The 21004-nt window shown below is 35.8% G+C and overlaps 1 long non-coding RNA gene across 1 annotated transcript in view; it reads right to left on the reverse strand.

Annotated features, from left to right (window-relative positions):
* Nucleotides 1-1486: 1486 nt before the first annotated feature.
* LOC128652128 (uncharacterized) overlaps nucleotides 1487-21004 on the reverse strand; it is a 31454-nt gene continuing 11936 nt past the window's right edge. Inside the window, exons 2-3 of the long non-coding RNA XR_008401275.1 lie at nucleotides 2543-2651; nucleotides 1487-1524 (exon numbers count right to left, since the gene is read on the reverse strand). This is a non-coding gene — a long non-coding RNA (uncharacterized LOC128652128). The remainder of the gene's footprint in view (nucleotides 1525-2542; nucleotides 2652-21004) is intronic.

Genomic DNA, 21004 nt, shown 5'->3' on the forward strand with positions numbered 1-21004 from the left:
GAAGGTATTTTGGACCATTCCTCCTTGCAAAACATCTCCAGTTCAGTTAGGTTTAATGGTTGCCAAGCATGGACAGCTCGCTTCAAATCACACCACAGATTTTCAATGATATTCAGGTCTGGGGACTAGGATGGCCATTCCAGAACATTGTACATGTTCCTCTGCATAAATGCCAGAGTAGATTTTGAGCAGTGTTTTGGGTCGTTGTCTTGTTGAAATATCCAGCCCCTGGCGTAACTTCAACTTTGTGACTGATTCCTCAACATTATTCTCAAGTATCTATTGATATTAAATGGAATCCATGTGACCCTCAACTTTAACAAGATTCCCAGTACCGGCACTGGCCACACAGCCCCACAACATGATTGAGCATCCACCACATTTTACTGTGGGTAGCAAGTGTCTGTCTTGGAACTCTGTGTTCTTTTGCCGCCATGCATAAGGCTCCTTGTTATGACCAAATAACTCAATTTTTGTTTCCTCAGTCCACAGCACCTTCTTGTCCAAATGTGCGTTTGCATACCTCAAGCGACTCTGTTTGTGGCGTGTGTGTAGAAAAGGCTTCTTCCGCATCACTCTCCCATACAGCTTCTCCTTGCATGATCTATCTGAATCACAAAAGAAAAAAATTGGGTTCAATGTCCCTTTAAGTAGATGAAAACATGAAAAAGCATATTTATTTAATACAGTGTTAGACTGTATATATTTACTGTAAATATTTCACATTCCAATGTTCAACACATAGCAGAATATGTTCTATTTACTTATAAATAGATATTCCTATATATATATATCTGTATAAAAATGTATATATATATATATATATATATATATATATATATATATATATATATATATATATATATATATATATATATATATATATTTATATATTGTACCAAAATACCATCAGATATATGTAGAAATATGTATTTAGGAATAAATAGAACATATTCTGCCATGTAATGAACAGTTTTTTGCTCCATTGACTTCCATGGGGGGATTAGGTTATTGCAGACACAATATTTTAAGTTAGTTTTTTGCACATGTCCGGTTAGCACAAGTGCAATAACATTTTACTTTTAACTCATAATATGGGCTCAACCCGATGCATGCAAAAGGTTTACTCCTAGTGCAATCAGCACTCTAGCGAAAGCGCTAAATAGCGCTCCTCTCATAATCTGTCCTTTATGATGCAAAAATGTGTGTGTGTGTGTTTTTTTTAAGATCGTTATTTTTAAATGGAATGTTCCTAATCTAAGAAAGGATACTTTAAAAAGGTGTCTGCCTGCTTATTTTCAAACATTTGGACAGAGTTATATAACTTTCAAATAATTATTCAGTTATTAAAGTAACTAACACACAGATGTTATTGGTGTTATAATATCAGATCTGTGTAAATATTACAATACTTTAGCATTACAATACTTTACCCCGCATGCCCGATGTCTCGGGGTCACATTTGACTCAGATCTTTCTTTCGCTCCTCACATTCAGTCCTTGGCTAAAGCCTGCCGCTTCCACCTAAAAAAATCTCTAAAATTAGACACTTCCTTACATAAGAGACAACTAAGATTTTAATCCACTCTCTCATCCTTTCCCACCTCGATTACTGCAACTCTGTCCTCTCTGGTCTCCCCACCTGCCGCGTAGCTCCTTTACAATCCATAATGAATGCCTCTGCAAAGCTCATCTTCCTTACACGTTGCTCTTCATCTGCTGCACCTTTCTGCCAATCCCTTCACTGTCTCCCTCATGCCTCTAGGATCAAACACAAAGTTCTCACTCTGACAAACAAAGCCCTCAATTGCACTGCTCCCCCCTATATCTCAGACCTTGATACTCTCCCTCCCGTCCCCTTCGCTCTGCTCATAACCTCCTATTCTCCTCCTCTCTTGTTACCTCATCACACTCCCGTTTACAGGACTTCTCCAGACTGGCTCCCATCTTGTGGAACTCTCTGCCTCTCTCCACAAGACTCTCCCCTAGTTTTGAAAGCTTCAAGCGCTCCCTAAAGACTCTACTGTTCAGGGATGCATACAACCTACGCTAACCTTTCTTTATACCAGTTCCTCTCCTCCATTGCTATCCCCTGAACCCCCATAGCATGTAAGCCTAAGAGTCCAGCTGTTTGTTGATCACCTTCTCAAGAGCTAACTACAACAGTGCAACTCTTGGCAGGGCCCTCTACCCATTTGATCCCTATAATTGTTTTGTTGTACTCCGCATTTGTTTATAGCGCTACGGAATCTGTTGGTGCTCTACAAATAACCGATAATAATAATAATAATATTTTCAAAAGATTTCATCTGTTCACTCTTATGTGCCAAAAAAAAAAAAACGTGAAAGTCTATTTATGATTGCCAAATAACATAAGCCTCAAATAATATATATTTTTTTTAATTTAAATAAATACTTGGGAAACCTGTGGAGTTACATAAATGCTATGATGAATTACACAAAAAGAAAATTTACCATATTATTAGCAATGCTACTTTTGAAAATGTTTTAATTTCAATGCATTTGAAAAAAAGCATCATACGGAATATTTCAGCTCCCCCACGAAGGTGTACTCTCACCAACTAGCTTCAACTGTCAGGGTCTTCTCTTTATCTCCGAATAAAATCAAGCTGTAAGCACTCACTGAACCTCTGTAAAAAAGAAAGAAAAAATGTTTATTAGTAATATTTCGGGACAGTGCAGTGTCCCTTCCTAAGACAGCCACAAACTAGCAAGAATATCCAAGACATAAAATCCCAACTAGCACCACACCCCAATCTAGTCCAATCACAAGTACCCAGATTTAAAAGCCCAATAAGGAGGCACCATGTGCGAAAATCAGAAAGGAGAATGTACAAACAGAATATGAAAAGTAGAAACCATCATGCCCATAACCACAAATTCTAAAAAATCTAATAGTGTACCATAAAGGAACAGCATGGTATAGATAAACATCACCTGAATCACTATAGACATCCATTCCAGGTTACTGTTCAGCACTCTGTGAGGTTATTTATCCGTGCAAGTTGCCAGGGTCCATACCAAAAACCCAATAATAAATAGAAAGTTCAGGCTGCAGCAGCACTGTGTAAAAAGATTTTTATTTAAGCCAAAAAGTTAATACAACGTTTCGGACCAACTGTCCTTAATCATGTATAAAATCACACTGACACATACAGGCTTAAAATACCCTTAACCCCTCCCACTCAATTGCAATACACACCTGTGGTCATCTATCTACATCCATAAATTTGTTAACTCCCCCTAGTGTGCACAAACCTCTTTTTATTCACATACTTTTTGAACAGAATAGAGATTCTCATATAAATTCATAGTTGTTTTATCATTGTGTGTACACAATATAGACATTCTAAATCAAAGATGCCTATTCATTTGTTAGCACCAAGAATTTTTTATGAATAGAGGAGGTATGAATAGAGAGATGGACTGGAGTGTTTTTTTTTATTACTGTCCCTTTAATTTAAGAGATAAAGACAATAAAAGGGTCTAGTAATAAAAAATTCTTGGTGCTAACAAATGAATAGGCATCTTTGATTTAGAATGTCTATATTGTAGCATTATATAAGTAGCATTAACGTTGGTGAGTGCTGATCTTTTTCTGTACTATATATATATATATATATATATATATATATACACCCATACACATATTTAGACATACACACACATATTTAGACATACACACACACACATATATATATATATATATATATATATATATATATATATATATATATATATATTCATTATAGCCCTTTCCAGTCAAACAGCGGTCAGCAGAGTCTGGTAATTGGGGACCTGCCTTAAATGTTTATAAGGGATTACATGCTGTTAGAGATTTGAGAATCTTTGCCTCCTCCTATTTGTTAGGAGTTGAATCCCAGGCACAATGGCTCATGGACTCTCACCACCATGAAATAAATTAATTTATCAGGTAATCATAAATTAATTTATCAGGTAATCAATGGGTAAACTATGTCTGTGTCACATGTGAGACAACTGCACTTTTGCTTTTCCATCAATATTCTGGTAGTGACACTGAACAACTGTTTCAGTTTCAGGATTCTAGTGAATTTCTCAAGCTGCCTGATAGGAAAATTTGACAATAATTTAACCATAAAAAATGTTTTATTGATAAAGAGTTTTCTTCGAAAACATTCCAAATTTTGAAGCAAACATCACCTGCATACAACTGGCAAGATAAATAACACAGCTGACTTGTATAAAATGCTACAGCATTTCACAAAAATTGTGAGAGCTTTATTTACCCTCTCCCTCACACTTTCTGAAGTTGTGTTTTGTTTTACAATAGAGAAAATAAAAAGTGCAATGAAATGTGTAAAAGATACACAGAAATATACAATGTATGATACTGTTTTGTTGAATTAACACAGAAACTTAAGAAACATTATCAGAATTTGTAAAATCACTGCTGAATCTAAATCTAAATGTATTACAATGAAAAATAGAAAATGCAGAGTTTAAATATTACAATACAAAAATGACCCAATCTAAAGTGTAAAGCAATATAAAATACAAACGGCTAGATTACAAGTGGAGCACTTAATTATTGCACTCCCAAATGGGAAAATTTGCCCATTTGCAGGAGTGAAATAGTTAAAGGATTACTTTCTGTTATAATTTTTAAGCTAAACAACTAACATATTAAAGTTAATAAACATTAATTAAAACCTACTGACCTATATTTTCTCCAAAACAAAGTTTCATAACGTTCTAAAAGTTATATTTTTTATTCGCCGATGATGTCACGTTATCCTGCCCACTATTTTCAGCACTGTGTGTTCAAAATACTTAAACCAATAACTTTGTGTTTAAAGCGCCATTTTGAAACCTAGGTATTGTAAACGGATTGGTACAGAGCAAAGGATACCCACAGAGTGGGTTTGGAAAACAATTAAATTTGCAGACAAGATTTCTGATATACGTTAGAGATATGTTAATGAAATGCTATTGATAAAAAGCGTATTTGGGGTAGTTAGTTAGTAACAGGCATAGAAAATATTTACTTACAGTGGCCCTTTAACCAGCATTACAAGTGGCTGGTTATTGCTACCTCGACCTCGCGGTAGAAATTAGCACTCCGAAAATTAACCAGAGATTACATCTCTAGTTATTTTTCTCAAAGTGCCCCACCAGGCAGTTTTGGGGCTTTAAAGTTGGTTAGAGTGAGGTGTAAAAGTGCCTTTACATTGCGGTCTATGGGAACTATGTGTTCTCATAGACTGCAATGTAAATATATATGTACTGTATGTACTTATGTATATGCTTATTTATATATATATATATATATGTGAATGTGTTAATATGTGTATACAAATATTAACACATAAATATATATGTATATATTCATTTACATTTATATTTAAAAATACTGCCCACCGCTGTGCTACTTACACCCTTTGCTGTATGAGGTTCCTATGGAAGCACGCTCTCGTGAGCACAATGCTTCCTAGCAATGCAAAAGCGAGCTTGCGTTCATTGCGATTAACTTGTAATACCAGCTGGAACGCTAATATCGCTTGCACAATTGTAATTAAGCCCAAAGCTCTTCTATATTTCTCTAGGCATCTCTCTCCTTTACATACACAGGGCTGGCCTTAGGGCAAGGTGAGGAAGTTGGCCACCTAGGACCCTGTACCGCCTAGGGCCCTGCGTTTGTGCCAATTTTAAACTTTTTAAAATTACATATTATTTTTACATTTATTTTTGCACCATTTTTTGACCAGCAGCCCGGGAACTCAGGACTCGGAGATGGTGGTGACTGGTGGTGAGGAGTCACATGACAGTGTGGCATATCAGAAGCAGAAGAAGCTTCAAGCATCAAAGCAGCCATGAGCAGTAGCAGCAGGGGCCAGGGGTGGAACTACCAGTGGTGATGCATGCGACGGTCCCACGGGGGCCCAAATTCAGACAGGTCAGGTTGTGGGGGGGGGTTTTAATACTTTTTTTTTTAATTAATTTTTTTTTAAATTGCGGGAGGGGGCATTTTATTGCTGGGGCACCATTTGTTTGCAGGCCATACCCATCTTCCCTACTATAATTACCCAGGGATTACTGAAAGTGATCAATTAATGTGCTAATCGCATAGTATGATTTAGATGCGTGTGCCACTTTCATACTGATCTATCATCTTGTTAGGGAATTTAGGACGTGATGTTGGAAGCGCAAATTATAGCTTATTTATGTTTTTTCTAAATAACTCACAAGATTTGTCAGTGCTAGTATTTCTCATGCAAGCACATTTTAGTGTACCCTTCCTCTCTAGTGATGCTTTTGCTGGGGGGCTGAGGGCATCATTGTATTGCAGGGAGCTGGGAGCATCATTTTATTGCTGGGAGCATCATTTTATTGCAGAGGTGCTGGGGGAATCATTTTATTGCAGGGGGCTGGGGGAATCATTTATTGCAGGGGGGCTGGGGGCATCATTTATGGCTGGGGGAATCATTTATTGCAGGGGGGCTGGGGGCATCATTTATGGCTGGGGGCATCATTTTATTGCAGGGGGGCTGGGGGCATCATTTATGGCTGGGGGCATCATTTTATTGCAGGGGGGCTGGGGGAATCATTTATTGCAGGTGGGCTGGGGGCATCATTCATGGCTGGGGCATAATTTATTACAAGGGGGCTGGGGGCATTATTTATTGCAGGGGGGATGGTGCTATTACAGTATTATAAAGTATTTTACATGTGTTCTGATCCACCATATCATGGATATTGAAGCTATCCTAGCTTTTCAAATAAAAAACATCTTTGAGTAGTCTGCTTTCAGTGTGGTTACATCAGCCATTAAATGCTTCTTAGTTGTTTATCTTAAAATATGATTTGACTGTCTTCCTTGGCCGCTGACTTCTATTGGTGTGGTGCATGTTATGTGAGGTGTCACTAATAAAAGCTCAATAACACAGCTTGGCATACCATCATGTGTCACAATACCTCAAGTTATGAATTATAAATTGTATAAAGTAAATACCACACAACTGTAATTTGTAGCTAACCAGCTTGCCTTCATTACAGTAAGTACCTGCAACTAAGCTTAAGCAATTGACACTATTTCAGTTGCTTCCCATTTCTATACATTTTTGCTTTGGGTTTTCAAGGTATTAACATCTGTAAGATTATGTGAATATAGGACATCAATGTCTAATGTCTACAGCAAACAATGTAACTTCAAAGTTAAACTTTACTTTCATTCAGCTAGATTACGAGTTTTGAGAGCTATAGGGAAATTAACGACTGCCACAAAAGCGGCATTATTTTACCTCCCTATAGAGCTGCATTTAAAGGTTTACAAAAAGCAGGCTTTTGCGGGTGATATGGTGGTGTTTAGCTCCATACCGCACCGATATACAAGTGCTACTTTGACGTGCTCATGCATGATTTCCCCATAGACATCAATGGGGAGAGCTGGCAAAAAGAAGCCTAACAAAAGCTCCGTAACGCAGCCTCATTGATGTCTATGGGGAAAGAAAAAGTTATGTTTAAACACCCTAACATAAATCCTAAGTCCAAACACCCCTACTCTGCTGCCCCCGACATCGCCGCCACCTACATTACAGTTATTAACCCCTAATCTGCCGTCTTTAACATCGCCGTCACCTAAATAAAACTATTAACCCCGTAATCTGCCGCCCTTAACATCGCTGCCACCTACATTACAGTTATTAAACCCTAATCTGCCGCTCCCAATGTCGCCAACACTATACTAAAGTTATTAACACCTAAACGTCTGGCATCCAACATCACGAACACTACATACATAAATTAACCCCTAAACCTAACCCTAATGTAACCCTAAGCATTAATCTAACCCTAGCCCTAACACCCCCTAACTTAAATATAATTAATATAAAGCTAAATAAACCTTACTTAATTATTTACTAAATAATTCCTATTTAAAACTAAATACATACTTACCTGTAAAATAAAACCTAAGCTAGACTTTTTTTAAAAGAGTTGGGGGTGGGGTTGGGGGTGGAGATATGGCTGGGTTGGAGGCGAAGATTGGGCGGCTTGCAGGCGGAGATTGGGCAGGGTTGGAGGCAGAAATGGGTCGGGGTTGGAGACGGGGAAAAAGGGGCCCCATTTTTTCATCCTGCCTTGGGCCCGCAATGGCTAGGGCCATCCCTGCACATACAGAAGTGCAGATAACACCCCTTAGAGAACTATTTTTTTTTAATGAATTGGATTGTGCTGTCAAAGTCATAAATATGTGAATCTTGAAATTTACAATTATGCAAAAAAAAAAAGTATGTTAAAAACAGAATAAAAAAATTAATATACCTGTAAAAAAAATTCTACAGAGCACAAGTAACAGTCTACCTCATAGTGTAGTTCAAATGAATTAATTCAGAATGTGAGCAAAACTTTGAAGATGTAAAGAAAGAAAAATTCAATCTCATTATAGAACGTCATACTGACCTTTGGCATAACCTTTTACTCTATTACAAAGTTGTATTACTTACTGTGGAAAAATAAATTGAACATTCTACAATGTACACATATATCTAACTACTCGGCTTGTTAAACCCCTGACCTCTGCATACCCAGGTTAGAGATAATAAAGACAAGTGTTTCATATATTAGTGATCTTCCATCTTTTACTTCTGAAGATTTTTTCTGAAGCTCTATTTTCAACGACCTTTAAAGTAAGACTGTGATGATTAAATCTGAAAAATTGGTGCAATGATAAAGTTAACAGATTGACAGATATTTTTACGTAGCAAAAAAAAAAAAGAAAGAAAAATACAAATCCAGCAATGGAATATATAAAACAGATTGTTAATGGCAGTCAATTATAAAATGATGTAGCAAGTTAAATTCTTAACTTTCTTAAATATGCTGGGCATTTGCTTGTTTTACTATTGAAATGTATTATTCAAAATACTAGATTATTAATGTCAGTTTTAATATTTTTAACAAATACTTTTTATTTTTGTGAAGCAAGAATAAGTTTTTTAACATGTGTAAGATAAACAGCATAAGCCATGATTTGGCGCTAATACAGATCTAGGGCTAGTTTCTATTGAGGTGGTAAAGTTTGGAAACTGGCGGTAAAACTATTTATCTCCATTAATCCTTTCCCGCCGTTAGGACGTTCTATGCTGTAATAACTGTGTTGGGCTTTAGCGCTGTTAGAACGACATAGAACATCCTAGCCGTTTGGATGTCATGAAGCCATAACAGCTTGGTAAATGGGATCGCAGACTGGAGGGCATGCCTAGCGTCATAGGCACTCCCCCCTGACCCCATGAACGATTGCGTGATTTCAATTTGTTTACATCAGAACTTAGTTCTGATGTAGATAATTTAGTCCAGGCAGGAAAGGTTTGAAGTCTATGCAGAATTATTATGCTACTACCAGTTTCCAAACTTTACCACCTCAATGAAAGCTAGCCCCTAGTTTTTTTTTGCTATTGTAAACTGTGTAAACTGGTGAAATAGCATTAGACACACCCAGGTAATTGCTCTTTCCAGCCCAAGAAACTCCCCTGTCCCTCCCACCTTCTGAAACTGTCCGGCTTATTTCACATAGACAAAATACAAAGTGTGATGCAATTTGAAATAGAAACACAAAAATTGTTATACAAAGTATAATCCTATTATGTTAAAGTTACACAGAAACATTCAAAGTACAATCCGAATTTGTAAAATCAAAATCTTAAGCAAATTGCATACAAAATTGAATGCAATAAAAAATACAATATAAAAAGAGAAAAGCTTTAACACTACAAAACGTTAAGAGTAAAAATATGAAGTCTAAAGTAATAGAAAATACAAAGCACAAATAATAAAGGCAAATAGAATCTCAAATGTACTATTTTGTATTGTTCTTGTTTCTCTTTCCAATCCAGGTTTGCAAGGAATGCCTCTCGTAAAAATATTGAAATAAAAATTGCCTTTCTAGAATAGAGGGATCTATATGTGAGAATCATTTTAGATATTCTCATTTAAGCAGACAGATTTAGAGAATTGGGCCCTTAACCCAGAAAATGCACTGGGAGGGGCCACAAGTGCCAGAAAATCATTTAGAACTAGAAACATTTAACAAGATTAAAAAAAGATTTGCTGCATAAATGCATGCTGATTTTGCAACAATACACGTACATACAAGTCAAGCCACACATTCAATTTCATGCTTATTCAAAAAGAGAGATAGTTTGTGTTTATATATGCCAATATATGTGCCAGAATCTTTGCTTGAAAACCATGTAAAAAGTGTGTATCTCTGAGTTAAAACCATGAAAGTTTTTTTTTTTATTAAATATTTTCCTGAAAAAAATGCTGTATGTATATATTTAATAATATGCTCATTGCTCAATTGATAGTTTTTGCTGTATTTAATAGATATAGTTGCTCGTTATTTAATGAAAGCTCAGACTCATAACACAAATGTTACAAGTGAAATGCATACTATTTCATTGTCCTGCCTAATATTGCATACTATGGGCTAGATTACAATCGGAGCACTGTTTAGAGCTCCCACTCGAGTGAAAATACCTCTAGAAGTCACCATAGATATCACAACCACTGTAACTTTTTCTCCCTATAGACTTTAATGGAGAGCGTAAAGAAAAACCTAACACTTATCAATCGCGCGCTAACCTGATAGGAGTTGTTAATATTTTACATTCAAAAGTTCTTCACATACAGGACAATGTTATTTTTATTTTAGATACATATATATATATATATACAGTGGGACCTCGGTTAACAAACGACTCGGTAAACGAAATTTCGGTTTACGAATGAAAATTCTGGGGAAAAAATGCCTCGGTTTAAGAATTTTTTCGCAATACGAACAAATTATTTGGTTTTCAATGCATTCCTATGGGAAACCGTGTTTCGTTTTACGAATTTTTTTCGCAATACGAAACAAGTGTCCCGGTTTTGGAGCCATTTGCAGCAAGTTGCTGAGCCTTTTGGAGCCATTTGCAGCAAGTTGTGGAGCCTTTTGGAGCCTTTTGCAGAAGGTTTTGGAGCCTTTTTTCTCACCTCCGGAACGCATTAATTGGTTTTCAATGCATTCCTATGGGAAACCGTGTTTCGGTTTACGAATTTTTCGCAATACGAAGCGTCCCGGAGAACGCATTAAATTCGTAAACCGAGGTCCCACTGTATATATATATATATATATATATATATGTATATATATATATATATATATATATATATATCTGTTTATACCACTGGACTGGAGAAATGTACTTATATAAATATATTGAAGCCCAACTCTTTGGGCAAGATTACAAGTAGTGCATTATGGGTTTTCCACATGCAATGTGGTCGTTTCACGATCAATTTCCATTGCATAGGTATTACACACTGCATTCACCTTTTATGTAACAATTCTTTCCGCGCTCAAAGAGCTGTAGTTAGTTAACTGCTTTGGGCAACAAAAAAATTTCACGAAACACTTAACAAATACATTACAAAGTACAGTTACACTCATATTAACACTGTCTAATAAAAAATATTAAAAAAATATTGCACACAACAGTTATAAGGGCTCAAATTGAGATCTCGGGTGTTAGAAAAGAAAAACTGAGGCAGGGATTTTACCTTGACATACATACACATACTTCTCCATTGACTTCTATTGGGAATATGCGAACATGTACACGATTTCATAATTCACAGCGTGCAAAATAAGTTATTTCTCAACTTGTAATAGCTTTGCAACCCCATATGACAAAAAGCCATAACGCACGCAGAATAATCACAACTGATTTGCTGTGCGAGTTGTAATCTTGCCCTTTGTGTGGTTGTTCACTTTGTAATGCATAGCATTACATTATAAGATATCCCACAATTAAAATAAGGGGTTAATTATGCATCAAAAAAAGTTTTGTTTTTTTTTAAAAGAAAAGGCTATATTTATAGCAAAGAAAGTTAGAATATAGCAGAATATAGCAAAGGTGGTCTGATTATAAATATTAAAAACGCAGGGATGATGAAAAGAGATTTCTAAAGTATAGTTTGACAGCATTATGTTGAGAAATGTGTTTGATCACCCTGTATATTGCATTAAATATACACAGGACATGAATAATTCAGAAAAAAATTGACAGAGTGTACATGTAATCATTTTAGAAAGTGCAAAGTACTTACATTACATATTTTCTTTTTATTTAAAAAAAATATAGAGAAAACTGAATCTTGACAATCTACAAATGTCCAGTCTTCAACTTTACTTTCAGAGTAAGATGCCAGAGCCACAATAACAAAATATAGAAACTGAGTAATAAGGATGGTGGAGAGAACAAGCAAACATGCTACTCCAGTGCTATATTTTCCTGTCAATCTGAATTATCCCTTACCCAACAGAAACAGCTGCTAATTGAGAGTGTGTTTAAAGTATTAGTAAAAATGTTAAGCTTCAGTGGAGAAGACTATAAAAATATGCCACATCCCTCAATCAACACCAATCAAGCAGAGAGAACTTGAAGAGAAAGAAGACTAAACACATCTAACTAGTGATATTCCACTAAACCAACATCAATGGGACACAAGCATTGTACTTTTTCATCTGGCCATACATCTTGCTAAAAGGTTAAAAGTAAATAAGAAAAGAACAAGATCACAACAAGCAGAGATAGGCTCTATCACATTTACTAACACACTAGTTTGTACAATTACCTGGTGCAATACAGTGCCCTCCATTAATATTGGCACCCTTGGTTAATATGAGCAAATAATTCAGGGAAAATTGTTAAAAAAATTACACAAAAATACTCTGCTTTCATGGATGTCAAACAATTGTAAACACAATATAAGTTTATAAAAAAAAATAAAAAAATCTTTGTTAAATATATGTGTGGCACAATTATTGTCACCCTTTTAGTCACTACTTTGTGTTACCTCCCTTTGCCAAGATAATAGCTCTGAGACTTCTCCTATAATGCCTGATCAGGTTGGAAAATAAATGGCAAGAGATCTGAGACCATTCCTTCACACAGAATCTCTCCAGATCCTTCAAATTTTGAAGTCAACACTGGTGGACTTTCTTCTTCAGTTCACCTGACAGGTTTTCTATGGGGTTCAAGTCAGGGGACTGCAATGGCCATGGCAGGGCCTTGGTTTTGTTGTCAGTAAACCATTTTTGTGTTAATTTTGATGTATGTTTTGAATCACTGTCCTGCTGAAAGATCCAACCATGGCCCATTTTAAGCTTTCTGGCCAAGGTGTTCAGCTGCTCATTTAATGTCTGTTGATATTTGATAGAGTCCATAATGTATCCTAACAAAATGTCCAGGTCCTTTGGAAGAAACATTAAAGAGCCACCACCATATTTCCATATGGCTACCTCTCTGTGTGCACCAAACCCACCTCTGGTGTTTATTGTTAAAAAGCTCTATTTGGTTTGATCTGACCATAGAACACAATCCCATTTGAAGTTCCAGTGGTGTCTGGCAAAATGAAGATACTTGAGTTTGTTTTTGGATAAGAGTACAGGCTTTTTTCTTGAAACCCTTCCAAACAACTTGTGATGATGTAGGCAACAATGGATTGTATTTTTGGAGATTTTTGACCCAAAGACGCAACTAAATTCTTCAATTCTACAGCTGTGATCTTTGGAGATATTTTGTCCACTCAAACCATCTTCTTCACAGTGCATTGAAACAATATAGAAACACATCCTCTTTCAGGTTGATTCATTACATTTCCAGATGACCATGGCAACTTCTTAATTATTGCCCTGATGGTGGAAAAGAGCATTTTCAATGATTTTGCTATTTTCTTATAGCTACTTCTCATTTTGTAAAGCTCAACATCCTTTTACTCACACATCACAGCTATATTCCTTGTTCTTAACCATTGTGATGAATGACTAAGATAATTTAGCCTATGAATTACCTCATATTTATACCCCTGTAAAACAGGAAGTCAGGGTTGAACAATTTTCTGTTCCTAGTCACCCAGGTGTAAAAAAATGTTAAATATTAATGGGAATATGCTTCAAATATATTTTTCACATATGATTTCATAGGGGTGCCGATAATTGTGAGACATATATATATGAGAGAAGAGTATTTTTGTGTATTTTTTTAACAAAAAATCAAAAGGTTATACAATAAAAAAAACAACTCTCAGCTTTCTTTGCTCATATTTACCAAGGGTGACAATATTAGTGTAGGGCACTGTATACAGTATGCTGTACTTAGTATAGGTTGGTAGCCATGACATGACTGTTTATTAATATAGGGCAAGATTACAAGTCATGTGGTATGACTTTCTTGCATGCAATATGGTCTATTCGCAAGCAATGTTCATTGCCCTGATATTACAAGTCTTGAAAACAAGAAAGTTTTACGAAACACTTAAAAAATACACTACAAAGTACAGTTACACTCATATTAACACTGTCTAATAAAAAATATTTTAAAAAAAAATATTGCACACAAAAGTTATAAGGGCTCAAAGATAGGAGATCTCGGGTGTTACGAAAAAAAAGCAGACAAAGGGATTTTACTGAGAGATACATACAGATATATTGCTAAAGATGTATTTGTATGTACAGTATGTATATATATATATATATATATATATATATACAGTATGTGTGTATGTGTGTGTGTGTACATATATATTAATGTATTTATATGTTTATATATATATATTGACAGACTTATATAAAAATATATATGTAGACATATAGATAAATATTGACATATATATAAGTGCATTAGAGCCCTTTGCCATTAAGTAGATGACATCATAATAAAACATGTATATGCAATATTCATATTTAAGTTTTTAACTATGTATTTACTATAAATATTTCACATTTGCTAATGAGAATATGCTATGTTGTATTCGCTATGGGTGTTTTTTTTTCCAACAATTTTTTTGTTCTCCTTGACTTCTATGGGGAATGCAAAATTGCTATGGTGATTGTGCAATCTCGGGCTTTAGGTTTTATTTTCAAATTGTTTTCTCCATTGTCCTCTATGGGGGAATACATGCATGCACACGTGAAAACGCAACTTAGATTATGCGCGGTATTCAGGTTTGCATGTGCGCAAACTAAAGGCCAGATTACGAGTTTTGCGCTATGAGCGGCTCGGTAATAACTTGCAAGTTATTTCCACCGCTCACCTTTAATAGCGCTGCTATTACAGGTTTTCCAAAATCCTGCTTTTGTGGGCAATATGCCAGCGTTGAGCTCCATACCGCACACAAATACCAGCGCTGCTTTGAGCTAGTTTTACGTGCTTGTGCACGATTTCCCCATAGACATCAATGGGGAGAGCCGGCTAAAAAAAAGCCTAACACCTGCAATAAAGGAACGTAAAGCTCCGTAACGAAAAGAAAATTTATATTTAAACCTAACACCCTAACATAAATCCTGAGTCTAAACACCAATAATCTGCCGCCCCCGACATCGCAGCCACTTACATTACACTTATTAACCCCTAATCTGATGCTCCCAACATTGTTGCCACCTACATTACACTTATTAACTCCTAATCTGCTGCCCCTAACATTGCCGCCACCTACCTTCACTTATTAACCCCTAATCTGCCACCCCCAACGTCGCTGCCGCCACTATACTAAAGTTATTAACCCCTAAACCTCTGGCCTCCCACATCACTAACACTAAATAAATATATTAACCTCTAAACCTAACCCTAAGTCTAACCCTAACACCCATAACTTTAATATTATTAAAATAAATCTAAATAAAACTTACAATTATTACCTAAATAATTCCTATTTAAAACTAAATACTTACCTATAAAATAAACCCTAAGCTAGCTACAAAATAACTAATAGTTACATTGTAGCTATCTTAGGTTTATATAATTAACTATTTATATAATTAAATAAATTACATTAATTAAATACAATTAACTAAATTGCAAATAACTATTTATATAATTAAATAAATTACATTAATTAAATACAATTAACTAAATTACAAAACAAAATAAACACTAAATTACACAAAATAATAAAAGACATTATCAAATATTTAAACTAATTACACCTAATCTAATAGCCCTATCAAAATAAAAAAGCCCCCCCCTCCCAAAATGAAAAAAAAAAACCTAGAATACACTAAACTGTCAATAGCCCTTAAAAGGGCATTTTGCAGGGCATTGCCCCAAAGAAATCAGCTCTTTTACCTGTAAAAAAAAAATACAAACAACCCCCAACAGTATAACCCACCAACCACACAACCAACCCCCCCAAATAAAAACCTACCTAAAAAACCTTAGCTCCCCATTGCCCTGAAAAGGGCATTTGGATGGGCATTGCCCTTAAAAGGGAATTTAGCTCTTTTTCATTGCCAAAACCCCTACTCTAAAAATAAAACCCACCCAATAAACCCTTAATAAAACCTAACACTAACCCCAGAAGATCCACAGTTTTTGAAGACCGGATATCCTTCCTCATCCAGCCGGTGGAAGTCTTCATCCAAGCGGCAAGAAGTCGTCCTCCAGGTGGGCAGAAGTCTTCATCCAGATGACATCTTCTATCTTCATCCTTCCGATGCGGAGAGGCTCCATCTTCAAGACATCCGGCGCGGAGCATCCTCTTCTTTCGCTAGATCTTGAAGAATAAAGTTTCTTTTTAATGACATCATCCAAGATGGCATTCCTTGAATTCCGATTGGCTGATAGAATTCTAACAGCCAATTGGAAATTAAAGGGTAAAAAATCCTATTGGCTGATGCAATCAGCCAATAGGATTGAGCTTCAATCCTATTGGCTGATCCAATCAGCCAATAGGATTGAGCTTGCATTCTATTGGCTGTTCCAAACAGCCAATAGAATGTGAGCTCAATCATATTGGCTGAGTGGATCAGCCAATAGGATTTTTTACCCTTTAATTCTGATTAGCTGATAGAATTCTATCAGTCAATCGGAATTCAATGGACGCCATCTTGGATTACGTCATTTAAAGGAAACTTCATTCTTCAAGATCCAGCGAAAGAAGAGGATGCTCCGCACCGGATGTCTTGAAGATGGAGCCGCTCCGTGTCGGGGGAAGACTTCTTGCCGGTTGGATGAAGACTTCTCCCGGCTTCGTTGAGGATGGATGTACGGTCTTCAAAAACTTTAAGTGGATCTTCGGGCGTTAGTCTTAGGTTTTATTAAGGGTTTATTGGATGGGTTTTATTTTTAGATTAGGGACTTTGGGCAATGAAAAAGAGCTAAATGCCCTTTTAAGGGCAATGCCCATCCAAATGCCGTTTTCAGGGCAATGGGGAACTTAGGTTTTTTAGATAGGATTTTATTTATGGGGTTTGGTTGTGTGGGTGGTGGGTTTTACTGTTAGGGGGGTGCTTATTTCTTTGGGGCAATGCCCTGCAAAAGGCCCTTTTAAGGGCTATTGGTGGTTTAGTGTAGGCTAGGATTTTTTTTATTTTGGGGGAGGGCTTTTTAATTTGATAGGGCTATTAGATTAGGTGTAATTAGTTTAAATATTTGATCATTTCTTTTTTATTTTGTGTAATTTAGTGTTTATTTTTTTGTAATTTAGTTAATTGTATTTAATTAATGTAATTTATTAAATTTTAGTGTAATGTTAGGTGTTAGTGTAACTCATGTAAGGTTTTATTTTACAGGTAAATTTGAATTTATTGTAACTAGGTAGTTAGTAAATAGTTAATAACTATTTACTAACTAGTCTACCTAGTTAAAATAAATACAAACTTAGCTGTGAAATAAAAATAAAACCTTAAGATAGCTACAATGTAACTAATAGTTATATTGTAGCTAGCTTAGGGTTTATTTTACAGGTAAGTATTTAGTATTATTTAGGTAATGATAGTAATTTGTATTTAGATTTATTTTAGTTATATTAAAGTTAGGGGTGTTAGGGATAGGGTTAGACTTAGGGTTAGGTTTAGGGGTTAATATATTTATTTAGTGTTAGTGATGTGGGAGGCCAGAGGTTTAGGGGTTAATAACTTTAGTATATTGGCAGCGACATTGGGGGCAGCAGATTAGGGGTTAATACGTGTAGTTAGGTGGCGGCAATTTTTTGGCCGCAGATTAATAACAGTAATGTAGGTTGCGGCGATGTTAGGGACAGCAGATTAGGGTTTAATAAGTGTATTAGGTGGCGACGACATTGGGGGCAGCAGATTAGGGGTAAATAATATTTAACTAGTGTTTGCAATGCAGGAGTACGGTGGTTTAGGGGTTAATATGTTTATTATAGTGGCGGTGATGTCCGGAGCGGGAATTAAGAGTTAATAATTTTATTTTAGTGTTTGTAATGCGGGAGGGCCTTGGTTTAGGGTTTAATAGGTAGTTTATGGGTGTTAGTGTACTTTGTAACACTTTAGTTATGAGTTTTATGGTGCAGCTTTGTAACGTAAAACTCATAACTACTGACTTTCAGGTTGCAGTACAAATCTTGTAGTTATAGGCTGTACTGCTCACTTTTTGGCCGGACAGGCAAACTCGTAATACCGGCGCTGGGGAAGTCCCATTGAAAAAGGACTTTTTAAAAGGTGCGGTAGTTACGTTGCATGATGGCCAAAAAAGTGTGCGGTACAGCTGTACCTACAAGACTCGTAATAGCAGCGGTAGTGAAAAAGCAGCATTATGAGGATTTTTCACTCATAACGCAAAACTTGTAATCTAGCCATAAGTTATTTAGCAACTTGTAATACCTGCGCAACCCTAAATGTGCAAAACCCTTAATGCATGTTGTTTTTGCGGTTGCGAAAAACTGATTTGCTGCGCACTTGTAATCTAGCCCATACTGTATATAGCAATGAATATTCTCTGACCAACTTCCTTTGTCTGCAAATACAGTTAACAGGCTTTTCATCTGTTGGATTACAAAACAACTGACTACCAGCCAGGTACTGTATAGGAGTTGTACAAATTTAAAATTGACACTCAAGTGAAAACAAACTTTTATGATTCAGAAAGATTGCTGTGTCTTTATATAGTCACACTTTCTGGGGAACAAGATACTACTGAGCATGTGCACAAGCTCGCAGGGTATACGTATAGTAATCTGTGATTGGCTGATGTCTGTCACATGATATAGGGGGCGGGAAAATGGGAGAAAATGAATTTGTCAGAAAAAAAATCTTCTGTTTATTTGGAATTCAGAGTAAATGTTATTGTTTTGTATTTTTATTATGTACTTGTTAATTATGTTATTCTACTGCATTGAGTAGTCCTTTAAATTCAAGGGATATTATTAAACTTTCATTATTCAGACAGAGGATGCAATTTTAAGAGGCTTTCCTAGTATCCAATTTTGAACAGTCTTTTTTATATGCACACTTTCTGAGGCACCAGCTCCTACTGAGCATGTGCACAAGTTCACAGGCTATACTTATAGTACTCTATGATGTTTGTCACATGATAAGAGAGGCTGGCAAATGGGGAGAAAATAAATTTGTCAGAAAAAAATATATTGCTTTGAAATTCAGAGTAAACGTTATTGCATTGTCTTTTTATTATGCACTTTTTAATTATGCAATTCTACTGTATTTAATGGTGCTTTAACTATGAACTCTTGCAAAAATCTGTGAGAAAAATCACAAAGAAGAGGGCGCATCCTAGTGCAATATTGCAATGATGCTGACAACAGACAATTCTTGTATTAAAATAATACTCACAAGGGTCGCAATACACTTTTGTTCAAGGAAGCCTATCAGCCAACTTAGTAACGAATGTATTCCACTTACCAAATAATTGCCTTCATATAACTCTGTACTAACATTTCTCACCCTTGCAGCCCCCACCTCCTGTTTCTCACCCTCCAACCCTTCTAGATTATAAGTTTCCACAGGAATAGGGCCCTCAATTCCCCCTGTATTTGTTTAAAAAAATATTGTTCTGTCTCTTAATAATATTGTATTATAGTTGTACTTTTATCTTTTGTACACAAGGACAGTTCTGCGGAATTTGCTTGCACTGTATAAATAAAGTATAATAATAATCTAAGTGGTCGATCTATTGGCTGAGGCTTTTTTCCGGCTCTTTTTCTTTCCAAAAAGGCCAATTTTCATTTTGACTCAATCACAATAGACAGACAGACAGATAGATATAGATAGATGATAGATAGCAGACATACAGAAAGATAGATGATAGACAGAGAGATAGATAGATAGATAGATAGATAGATATAATTGTTATTTTGATTAAAACAAGGTACACCTATTGCTAGAAAAACTACATTACACTTATCTGGGTAAACAGGACTTTATTCTTGATATTATATTTATATGGGAGCAATGAACACAAACTTAATAGACACCCCACTATAAGGCATCATCACTCACTTAAATCATATAATATGCACAGGAAATAGAGCAAAAGGTCAACCATCATACAACACACCCCTCGACACAAACAACCTAATAACCCATTGCATAATAGGAGATGCAAACACCAAATAGGCTCTCCCTCTTCTACTCCCTCTTTCACCCCTGCCCCCTTTTTCCTTTATGAGTGAATTGTTTAACTTACGAACAAGGACATTGTGATGCTGTATTTTCTGCACTGTCAAAAATGAAGATGTTAGGTAAATTTACCCTGATGATAACCTGCTTTGTAATCTCTTGCTCATTCCAGGCTTGGGATCAGTATCAAAAGCGAAAAGGGAAAGCGATGGGATAGCGCAAAGAATAGCTGAGAGGTAAAAAATAAAGGGCCTAAATATGATAATAAAATATATAATATAAATAGTAAAAAATAGTAAAAAATGTGTGTTAGCGCCACAAATGAATAAAATGCAGCAATAAAAAATATGTTTAAAAAGATTGTAAATGGATATTCTGGCTGGATACACTAACACCAATAGGATTGAATGAGCAAGATGGATATGGCTCTTTTCTATAATATAGGACTGTCATGCCATAGGACTGTGTGGGATTATAGTATTATTATAATATACTTAATACACCTCTATGTGTGACAATACGAATTAGACCCTACTATGGGACACTATGTCATCTAATTATACTGTACTTTGCATTTACATG

Source organism: Bombina bombina, chromosome 3 (assembly GCF_027579735.1).
Source record: "Bombina bombina isolate aBomBom1 chromosome 3, aBomBom1.pri, whole genome shotgun sequence".
Lineage (NCBI taxonomy): Eukaryota > Metazoa > Chordata > Amphibia > Anura > Bombinatoridae > Bombina > Bombina bombina.